Raw genomic sequence first — 12,620 nt, 5'->3', positions numbered from 1 at the left:
TTGCGCAGTTGGAGGTGAGCCGCCAGCAGTGGTGGATGTGAGGAGTGAGATGGCGGAGTTTTGAGAGCGGATAATCTGGACGTGTGTCCAGCAGAGAGAGTAAATTTGTAAGACTGGATGTCATGAACTGATATATATATATATATATATATATATATATATATATATATATATATATATATATATATAATGACTTTTCAACACTATTAAGGTAAATACATTGTTTGTTCTCTATTAAAATCTTTCATTTGCTAACTATGCCTATCAGTAGTTAGTGCCCTTCAGTAGTTTGAATCTTTTATTTAGCTGGCAGTAGTGGCACTCGCTGTATTGCAGTAGTTCGAGTAACGAAGATTTTTGGTGAGGTAAGTGATTTGTGAAAGGTATAGGTTAATGTTAGTCAGGGCCATTCTTTTGTAGGGATTTTTGAAAGTCAGATTGCGTTGCGCTAAAAATATTGTGTGTCAGTTTAGTGTTGATCAGAATAGGTAAAGAGCGACATGTCTGAGTGCGTTCAGTTCTGCTCAGCTGTTTGAAAATCAAATAACGTAAGAGGTTTATCAGCACAGTAATTACTCGAACTACTGCAATACAGCGAGCGCCACTACTGCCAGCTAAATAAAAGATTCATACTACTGAAGGCACTAACTACTGATAGGCATAGTTAGCAAATGAAAGATTTTAATAGAGAAGAAACAATGTATTTACCTTAATAGTCATAATATATATAGCAGTTCATGACATCCATTCTTACAAATGTACTGTTTCTGATGCACACACGTCCAGATTATCCGCTCTCAAAAATCCGCCATCTCACTTCCCCACATCCACCACTGCTGGCGGCTCACCTCCAACTGCGCAACGCTACGCGCTGTTAACATCCAGCTCCCCAACACTACAATGGCAGACAACAATGCAAACTAGCCACAGACTGCACACAGCAGAGCCAGTGATTTTCATACAGAGCGCTACGTGGTGTTATCCATAAGAAAACCTAAACAGCCTACTTACAAAACTAATTAGTCAGAAGTAGAAGGACTGTAATTTCTTTTGAGATCCAAATTTTTGGAACTTGACTTTTGCAGGTGGATTCATTGTTATTAATTTAAATAGGGCACTCTTAAGCTGGCGTTTGCTAAAAGGCATGTGGTCTGTGGTACTTTCGCTCAGGCTGATACCTTCCAACTCTCCCATCCACATTCGTATTGTGTACTTATATCATCTGTCTCCTTTTCTTCCTCCTCTTCTTCCTCCTCTTTTCCTCAATAATCTATACTTCATCTTTCACTTCACGACACTCCTTAAAATTAACTTATTTGATATCATTCCAGAGAAGGCTATCATTTATTTATAAAATTAAGTTGTAAGATATTCAGAAAATTAAGTCATGGCAATGACTGACAAAGACTAATGTGAACAATGGCCTTTCATCTCCCTGGAAAGTTTACATTAATCATGTTTGTATGTTGTTTTTAATTTTTGGCCTGAGTTCAGATTTGAACGACAGATATAGTCTCTCCTGTGGGAATACGTGTTCAGAAGTAAAACATTGTAGAACACGTTGAGATTTTACCTTTCTGAGAAAGTTTTCTCAATCAGTCGCTTCAGGGCACTCGCCTCAAGATACAGACACATAACACCAACTATATATGTGAAAATAAAAATAAGAATACAGTATTTTTAACTGTTGTCACACGAACTTATACCAGGTATGAATAAAAAATACGGCGAAGGAGTTTATTTAGCATTAAATGCTGCCACTACAACCACTTGCTGTAAACTGTCCGATAACCTGATACGCTGAGACAGCTAGCGTCATGATGGAACACGTTCTCAATTGTCAGTCAGCGTCCAGAGACGCTAGAGTGAGGTTGTGTTTACTTTGTCTGTCGCGCACCTTGGATTTCGAACAATGCGTGCCCATACACTGCTGAGCCAAAACATTATGACCACCTGCTTAATATCTGATTTAACCATCTTTGGAACGAAATACATCACTGAGTCTGCATATCAGGGATTCGAAAGTTTCTTCGTAAGTTTGTGAAGGTATGTGACATTAGATGTCTACGCACAAGTCATGTAATTCGCGTCAATAACGAGCCGCTGACTTGTGTACGCGGTGATGGCGCCCGATAGCTATCCAGATGGGTTCCGTGGGATTTACATCAGGCGAATTGGGTCACCGAGACAACAACCTCAGTTCACAACAGTGCTCCTCAGACCACTGTGACAAGGTTGTGGCTCCGAGTACGGACAATTATACTGCTGAAAGATGACATCGCTTTCGGGGAAGACATCAAGCATGAAGGGACGCAGATGGTTAGCAGCTGTCAGCGTGTCTTGCATTTACTACCAAAGGTCCCATGCAAGCACAGGAGAATGTCTCCCATAGCATAGTACTGCTCTCACCAGGTTGCGTCCGCGGCGCACTGAAGCTTTCGAGCCGCCGTTCACCACGTAGACGACGTCTTTGGAGACGACCAGCGATCTACTGTAGCAAAAATGTGGTTCAGCCGAAGAGCCGGCAGGTTTCAATTGATCGATGGTGGAATCTCGATCCCGGGCCAAGTGCAACCGTAATTGAGTAAGTCGTTGGGTCAACATCTACATCTACATATATAATGCGCTAGCCACCAAGCGGTGTCTGGCGGAGGGCACAATTCGCGCCAAAGTCATATTTCCCCCGGTCTGTTCCACGACTGACTGAACGCCTCAGTACGAGCTCTTATTTCCCTTATCTTTGAATGGTGATCATTGCGCGATACGAAAGTAGGTGGTAATAATATACGCTCTACATCCTTGGCGAAGATCGGATTTTGGAATTTAGTGAGCAGCCCCTTCCATTTAGCGCGTCATCTATCTGCAAGTGCATCCCACTTCAAACTTTCTATGAGATTTGTAACGCTCACGTAATGGCTAAATGTACCAGTCACGAATCTTGCTGCTCTTCTTTGGACCTTGTCAATCTCTTGAATGAGACCCAACTGGTAAGGGTCCCATACAGACGAACAATACTCTAAGACTGGACGAACTAGCGTATTGTAAGCAATTTCCTTTGTTGAAGGACTGCATCGCTTCAGGATTCTACCAATAAACCGAAATCTAGAGCTCGCCTTGCCCGTTACTTGTGCTGTCTGATCATTCCATTTGAGATTATTTCGAATAGTCACACCCAGATACTTGACGGTTGTTACCGCATCCAAAGACTGGGCATTTATTTTGTACTCGTACATAAATGGGGATTTTCGCCTTGTTATACGCAGTAGGTTACACTTCCAAATTTTGAGAGATAAATGCCAGTCATTACACCACGCATTTATTTTCTGCAAATTCTCATTGATTTGTTCACAAGTTTCGTGTGATACTACTTTCATGTAGACTACAGCATCATTGGCAAACAGTCTAATGCCGCTGTCAATACCATCAACCAGATCGTTTATGTAAATCGTAAAAAGAAGCGGACCTATTACGCTGGCCTGGAGAACATCTGAAGTTACGCTTGTTTCTGTTGAAGTTACCCCATTCAGGACGACATACTGCTCTCTGTCTGTCAGAAAATTTTCTATCCAACCGCATATGTCATCGGATAGACCGTAAGCGCGCACTTTTTGCGGTACTGAGTCGAACGCCTTTCGAAAGTCGAGAAATATGGCATCAACCTGGGAGCCGGTATGTAGGGCCTGTTGTATATCATGCAGAAAGATGGCCAACTGTGTCTCGCATGACCGCTCTTTCCTAATACCGTGCTGGTTTCTACAGATGAGCTTCTCAGAGTCCAGAAAGGTCATTAGGTCTGAACACAGAATATGTTCCGCCGGCCGTGGTGGCCGAGCGGTTCTAGGCGCTTAAGTCCGGAACCGCGCGACTGCTGCGGTCGCAGGTTCGAATCCTGCCTCGGGCATGGATGTGTGTGATGTCCTTAGGGCAGTTAGGTTTAAGTAGTTCTAAGTTCTAGGGGACTGATGACGTCAGATGTTAAGTCCCATAGTGCTCAGAGCCATTTGAACCATTTTTGCCAAAATATGTTTCATGATTCTACAACAAATCGATGTCAGTGAAATTGGCCGGTAATTATGTGCATCCGATTTTCTACCCTTTTTATAGATTGCTATGACCTGGGCGTTCTTCCAGTCCCGTGGAACTTTCCGCTGTTCCAAATACATGTGCGTGGTCTGCTGTGGAGCTCCAAGTTCAACAATGTACAATGAACGGTGTGGTCCAAAACACTCGTGCGTGATCTTTTGACAGAGACCACCATCTATCCAGCTTTACAGAGCAGACAAGCCTCCGAAACCCGTGTCCTGTGAAGAGTCGTGGAAGTCCAGTCATTTAGTGCCTAGAGGTAGTTTCGCTGTTCTTCTACCTCTTTCCGTAGATGTTCTTGATAGTAACATGTGAACATTCAACCAGCTGTGCTGTTTTTGAAATACTCGTTTACGGGCTCTCCGTAATAATGATCTGCCTTTTGTCAAAGTCGCTTATTTCTGTGGAATTCCCAATTTGCGGCCCATGTGTTCGCTAGGGTGATCCCCCGTCTGCGTCTGCTGCGCTTACATACTTCTGGTACCGTGTCACATGCCCACAACCCCACCAGGCGGCATCCGACGTTGCTGTGGGCAGTGATAATGCTTTGGCTGATCAGCGCGCAGTACTGTTTCAAGTTGCAAAGGAGTGCCGAAAATCTCCTGAAATATTGAAATGAGTGTATGGCGATAACGCCATACACTCTCAAGACTGTTTACAAGTGATATGAGCGATTTAAAAGCGGAAATGAGTCCTCAGAAGACGAGAGAAGTCATACATTTTTTTTTTTTTTTCGATATCGAGGACATAGTGCGATCAGAGCTCGTTCCAAGGGGAAAAACTGTAAACGGCGGATTTTATAAGAACGTGTACCAACATCTGCGAAACAATACACGAAAAAACAGACCACAAAAATGTGCCAGCGGCTTCCTTCTTCATCGTGACAACACGCCGTGCCCCACCTTGCTTTAGATTCGCAAGTTTTTGGCCGGAAAAAGTGTTCCTGTCTGTCCACGTCCGCCTTACTCGCCAGATTTAGCACCATGAGATTTCTGGCTCTTCCCAAAAAACTAAAACCGTACTTAAAGGAAAACGTTTTGACACTGAGAGGGCCAAGATAAAGCAGCTGCACGCCCTTTCAAAAGAAGCTTCCAGAAGTGCATTGCTAGCCAATAACGGTACTCTGGAGATTAAACCAAATTCCGTGTAAACTTATTACTCTGTTTCTCATAAAATTATTCACCATATTCTTTGACCTCACCTCGTATTTATTTGTCACTATCATCGTCTTTTTCAGTTATTCGTGACTGAGAAACCAGCGTCATCACTAAACTGCTTTCCAAATGATCACTTTTTTGCTCATGAGTTGTCTCGGCTCGTATGGATTGCGGTCTATAGATCGAATCTCTAGTTCGTTTTATCTCTGGCCGCCGGGCGTCGCACTTGCACTACGTCTCTGGTTTGAAATGTTTGTGACGGTGGCGCGTGCGGAAAGCACAGTCACCGGGGATGAGGAGGAAGGAAGTTGGTTGAAAGAAACGTGTGTTGGCAGGCCCCGCTGGTCGGTGTCTTGACCGATTCGCTCCGATGATGATGATGATTGGTTTGTGGGCGCTCAACTGCGCAGTTATCACCGCCCGTACAAATTCCCAACCTTTGCTCAGCAATCTCGCCACTTTCATGAATGATGATGAAATGATGAGGGCAACACAAACACCCAGCCATCTCGAGGCATGTGATTCTTCTCTGAGTTGTGAATTTGTGCTTTCCAGGAAGTCTGGATACGCCGTTAGTGTAGTCAGTGTCGCTTATAGAAACTGTTTGAGCGTGCCAACCTTGCTGTTCGCTGAGCGCCCTGTGTTGCTCTTCTGAAAAGTAACTTAGTTGTGATACCCGGGCGTGACGATTGTGGAGATAGTTTTTTACTGTTTGGTTTTAATACCTCCGGTAGCGGAATTATTCTCACTGTGACGAATCTTCTCCCTTAATAGTGTTTCTCCTTGCCAAATGAGTCCTAACATGATTACTGTTACTGTCTTCTCAAGCGGTGGGAATCTGACGCGGAGACTACTGGTGCTGTCATGACCATTTATGATTACTGCTCTCTTTTATTTATGTTCTAGATTCTGATCTGATGAGATCTATTAGTATACCGGGTGCGCTGCCGGAGGGATGTGAAACTTTTGTGTTGGCACTCTTGGGTGTTCTAAGACGAAATTCCTTGTTCAGATGTTAAAATGTGTGTGAAATCTTATGGGACTGCTAAGATCATCAGTCCCTAAGCTTACACACTACTTAACCTAAATTATCCTGAGGTAAACACACACAGCCATGCCCGAGGGAGGACTCGAACGTCCGCCGGGACCAGCCGCACAGTCCATGACTGCAGTGCATTAGCGAGATTACTTACCTGTTTCTTGGAGCCTGGTTAGGTATTTGGGGGGTCTTGTACAATTATCTGACCGTTATATTATTAATAGAACCATGATTTCAAAACCCGGAACCGCGCGACTGCTACGGTCGCAGGTTCGAATCCTGCCTCGGGCATGGATGGGTGTGATGTCCTTAGGTTAGTTAGGTTTAAGTAGTTCTAAGTTCTAGGGGACTGATGACCACAGCTGTTAAGTCCCATAGTGCTCAGAGCCATTTGAACCATTTGAACCATCAAAACCCGGAAAGGAAGTTCAAAAATTGTTATTTAAAATCTGGTTAAACTATGTTTGTAGCTTGGTTCGCTTGTTTCGTGAGCACCCTGCTGTTGCCTGATGGGATGCCGGCACGGTAGCTCAGCGTGTTCGGTCACAGGGCTGCTCGCCCTCTGTAATAAAAAACTGAGTAAAGGAATCAACGATCAACTTGAACGGATGTCTTGTGACGTCCGCCCAGACCAAACGGAATGAACAATACCGAACAAAACGACAAAAAAAAATGGGTCAGCTATTCTCTGTGCAGTCTATGCGTGCAACTGGCCCCAGCCCAACAGGTGTGAAAGCACCTGCTGCACGACATTAGTGGCCGGCATTTGGGATTCGACGCTGCTGTTGCCTTGCCTGACGCTGCTGTACGACACGGTGACTGCTGCTTAAATTATATATTTGCTTCGCCGGTTCGCGGGGGCCTAACTATTTACAGAGTTCACGTATTTTTTGCCTTTTGGCTTGGATTCCTTTTGGTGCGGTGCCGTTTCTATATCAAGTTTCCACTAGTCAGACGGACCATTTTCTGGCCCTTGCATTTACTTAAAATTGTCAACTCTCGCAAAGAACCGTGTTAAATATTTGTTAAATATTGGTCTGTAGTTTAAAAGCACTCCGTTGGCACGGTATATTTAAATTAGTTTAAACATTTTTGCTAAATTTGTGCTAGTTATTGTTACATTTTACTTTTAAAAATATTGTTTTGAAATTGTCAGGTCCCTTAAAGGACCGAATTGAATTTTGTTCCGCAATTTAAAACCGTTAACTTGGACATTAAATTTGTTCAAACATTTTTACCTTTTATTAAATTTGTGCAAGTCGTTGTTACATTTTATCTTCAAAAACGTTGGTCTGTAATTTAAAACCATTCTGTCCTCTTGGGGCATTCAAATTTGTTCACAAATTTTATCTCTTACTAAACTGGTGCTAGTCGTTGTTACACTTAACCTTTAAAAGTTTTCCATTAAATTTTTCACTTCTCTTAAATAAACGTGTTAAATCTTGCGTCTATAACTTAAAACCATTGCGTCAGCCTGGGAGATTTTAGGTATTATATTTGTTTACATATTTTGCTATCGTTGTTAAACTGGCCAAGCTATTGTGGTCCTTTGACTTTAAAGCAGTCCATTCACTGTTATAATAACTGCTGATTCCTATAAGATTACTTGATGGTGTTTTACTATTGTTGCCTTTTTAAGTTGTTTAATAAATATGAATCCCTTTGCAGATAAGCTCTTCCATGAATCCCGTTAATCTTGATTGCTGGAGCTCTATCGCAACCCTTTTTTCACATTTCATAAGAAACAGTTACACACTTTTCAACGAAATATGTATTTTTTCACTGCTTCAGTTTCCATGAACTTTAGCTTGTTAAAAATTATCTCAAAGGCCTGACTTCAATGTACACGATGTGTCCCGGTTTCATTAGGACTGTTGCTATGAAAAATAAGTCATGGGTCATTCACAAAATCACTGTATTTTTTCAATATAGTATCCCCCTGAATCAATATGCAGCTAAAATCGTTTTAAAAGTATTTTGAAATGTACACTGTAGTCCTTTTTGGAACTACATTTAATGCCGCAGTGCTCAGTTGCATCGTGATTGTATCGTTTCACAGCCAACTTCAGTGTAGGGAACAAGACATCGGCTGGGGCCAAATCCGCTGAATACGGCGGCTGACCCAGGACTGTGATCCATTTGCAGCCCAAAAACTCGTGCAGAATCTTCGCTTTGTGGGCTCGACCATTGTCATAAGGAAGCGACGAGGAACCTGCCTCTCGGTATTCGGGTCGAATTCGATGAATTCTCACTCATAAAAGATGGAGAACTCAAAAAACTTTAGATTGCCTCGCTGCTCCATCGCGGCTTTCCGACAAGTGTCGGGCACGTACTGTCGCATTTGTGGTCAGGACGCCTGCTGCAGTGAAGCTGGCACTTTGACCTTCTACACTGCTGTTGGTAAAACATCAAGGATCATAACGCCAAAGGCACTTCTTCAAACTAAACTCTTCTTCAAGGCCGAAAACCAACTTCTGCACTTGAGCCACGAAATTCCAATGGCACCGTAGGTAAAAGCTCGCACGTTGTATTTTGTGGAAAAGCCACACTCAAGGGACCAAAGAACCGCCATGTGGCTCTTTGTCGACCACTGCTGTAATCTGCCACAACCCTCTTGCATTACTCCAAGCGTGTATTCTTTTGCTGAATATTTTTTATTTCATTTCGGAATGTCCTTGAGTATAGAGTTGTACGGACGTGTGAAGTTTGCGTCCTAACAGCTCTCACACATTTCAAAATCCTAGCATGTACTCCTTTCCTAAGCGAGCATATGCGTGGCGAATCCTGTTAGCTGTCTATTGATCCCAAACAGGGGACAGTAGCGACTGCTGTATTTAAATCCACTTACAGGAAATCTTCCATGGCTGAGTCTTTATCTTACGAATTCAAAGTTTAAGATAGGCCAAACTCAGAACTTAAAGGAAGGAAGGTTGTTTGCGTTTAATGTTCCGTCGACGATGAGGTCATGAGAGACAGTTCTCAAGCTCTGACTGGATATGGATGGGAAAGTATATCAACTGTTCCCATTCCAAAGGAACCATCCTGGCATTTGTCTCGAGTGAGTTAGGGAAATCGCGGAAAACCGAAACCTTCGAACCAGAAAACTCATTCTCATGAATACGAGTCCAGTGTCTCACTAATGCGCCATCTCACTCTGTCCGACAGCCTAAGACTCGGGCAGTATAACTCAAGTGGTCCCTCATGAAACTCCATTCTGCTTATGGCAACAGAGACTCTGCACGATTCTGAGTTACATTTGATACATAGCTCCAGTCTGCTGAAAACATCATTCTATGAATCTTTTTCACTTTTTAATGTACAGACATCTAAAGTGCTTAATGAACTAATTGTTCAATCACCTCTGTTGCATGAGAACCTGTGTCCTATATAAATGTCTGTATGTCCTTATACAGCGGGTGGTTAAAAACATGGAAACATTATTACCATGTCTAATACGGTGCAGGAAAACTGTTGGCATTCAAAACAGCTTCAGGTCCTCTCGAAAAGATAAATACAGGTTATGTGTAATTTTGAAGTGAGTCTTTTACCATCATTCTTGAAAAATAGCGGCAAGTTCGGACAACTTGACGGAGATGGATAGAAATTACACCTCTTCTCTCCAAAGTCGAACACAAAGACTGAATAATATTGAGATCTGGTGACTGTGGTGACCGGGCGGGAGGGAGAATGCGACAGTTCACCATCGTGCTTACAAAAACCAGTCCTGGGCGATGTGGGCTGTGTGAATAGGAGCCCTGTCGATTATGAGCACAGCATGGTCATTGAGGAACAAACGATGGACCTGACCAACCGAAAAGGTCAGATAATCCTTGCCAGTTATGGGATCTTGCTGAATACTCATGGGGTCCATGGAAGACCACGATATGGCTTCCCAAACCATCACCCAACCCCTGTCATTTTTCACTCTTGAGACGCATACTCGACCGGAAGTTGGAGACAACGTGAAACAAGAATTATTCGAGAAAATGAGTTACTTGCATTGCCCCATAGTCCTGGGTTTATGCTTTTAGCAACAAGTTTTCCTGGATGGGTATTCGCATCGCAGATGAGTAGTTTTGGAATTCCAGCTCGCCCTGCAATGCCCAGTTTATGGAGCTCCCAAAAATGGTTCAAATGGCTCTGAGCACTATGGGACTTAATATCTGAGGTCATCAGTTCCCTAGAACTTAGAACTACTTAAAGCTAACTAACCTAAGGACATCACACACATCCATGCCCGAAGGAGGATTCCAACCTGCGACCGTAGCGGTTGCGTGGTTCCAGACTGAAGTGCCTAGAATCGCTCAGCCACTGCGGCCGGCACGGACTGACAGGGTTTCGTACTGACAGGGTTCACGAGTGCGACATTCAGTTCTACAGTGATTTTTGCAACTGTCGTTATCTTATTTCCCGTCACAGATTTCTTCAGTTAGCATATGTCATGGTAACACACACTCCACCCCGCCCCCCACCCCACGGCGTTCTGACTTAACGAACGGTTGTCAATAAAATTCTTCTGGGCTGTTGACAACACTGTCAATATATAAAATTGTCCTTCGTTTAGGCCACTATTGCGAACGGCCTTCCTCAGGGTTTTGTGCTAAGCTACACTGTTGAATGAGAGAGATCTTATATAGTATCGGAGGAAGCTGTTTATTGTTATGGCAATAGGGAAGAGCAGAAAGAAGCACAAAACATGGCCGTATTACCATACGTATAAGGTGTCACAAACGTGTGGACAAAATTTTCGGCAGAGCCGGCATCAAGCCTATCTTTCGTTGCAGTACCAAAATAAAATATGTTGTAACCTCCCCACAAAATTTCTTTTCACATTTAATCTCCGCATAAAGATTTCATTCACATTTAGAAACCTCCCTACAAAATTCTTTTATTCGCATTAACCTCCACACAAAATTCATCCACATTTTGCGTAACCTCAAAACAGAAAAATTCCTAAAGCTCTCAACAGTAAAAATTATAATTATGTCGTTCACATTCAGTGTAACGTACCAACAAAATAATTTCCGTAACCTGGTAATAATACAATGTAACTAACCTCTTAATTCAATTGTCGCTCACTTATAATTTTTCAAAAATTGACTGTGAATTTAACCTGGTAAATTTTGGACGTCAGCAGTGCTGCGTCATGGCCCTGAAAGATCATTCTGAATAAAAAAAGAAAAATTCTTACATCAATGAAGTCGCCGGATAACGCATATATATCTACTCTTGCAATAAATTTTTCTGGCACAGCCCTGTGCATTGCTGGCCGATAGATTTGTCATTTATGAAAGGGAAACAACTGATTTTTCTTTTGCAATAATCGGGATGATCATGGATTGGAGAAATTAGCAAATTCTTTAAATTAAAATGAATGGTTGTTAAAAATTACTTTATATGAGAAAGATTATTATTACGGGATTTTTAAAACATTTACATGGGAGTTGAGATAACATTACTACATATGCGCGAGGCTGCTTTTTACCTTATACAATAATACTCAGGCTCCGACATCGCTGCACCGCGACCGGCCCAGCCAACACGATACACCAGACCAGACGAGAGCAGACTGCAGACTAGCAACAACTTACAGCTACAGCTACACAGTTCCTACTACAGTCAACACTGCTCTCTGGTCAGAGATTCTCTTATACCTTGCATATCGTAGGCAGCGCATGAGCAATACATCGAAATTACATCTGCTCGGACCTCTTACAATGTCCTAGGCTCAACGAAAGATTTGGTCGACAAGCTAAACACCGCAGGCGTCTACGGTATCGGTTGCGAATGTGGACTGGAGTATGTAGGTGTATGTGTATGGTAGGAGACCGGTCAGCACACGCCTTGCAGGGCATCAGAGATATGTCCACGTGGGACAACGCACCAGTTCAGCGGTGGCGGAACGCCAGGATGAGTGCGATATAGAGACAATATCCCGTGAAGCCCGGGTACTGGCGAAACACCCAGTTACATTGATGAGGAAGATTACAGAGGTGATTTAAATAGCCAAGGGACCCGCTTGCATGAACGGAGAGGACGGGTATAGGCTTCCGGGGCCTGGCTGCAAGCAGTGAAAACGCTACAGGAGGACAGCGCGCGCAAAGCAACTCACATAGGTGCGGGAGACCGCAGTCGTCGTACGTACACAGAGTGCAGGCATGCCGTAGCCCGCACCTGGCAACAAACAAACAGCGCTGCGCCACAGCTACCGATTTTTTAATTCGCCTATTTCCACCAATGGTAAGAAATAACATAAACACCAGTCAGTCAGGTCTCTATCCACCAACAACAAGGAGTAGTGAAAAGACCAATAAAGAACGCCTAACACCTTTCCTTCTATC

This window comes from Schistocerca piceifrons, chromosome 7 (assembly GCF_021461385.2).
Source record: "Schistocerca piceifrons isolate TAMUIC-IGC-003096 chromosome 7, iqSchPice1.1, whole genome shotgun sequence".
Taxonomy (NCBI): Eukaryota; Metazoa; Arthropoda; class Insecta; order Orthoptera; family Acrididae; genus Schistocerca; species Schistocerca piceifrons.
This window is presented reverse-complemented; position numbering follows the sequence as displayed.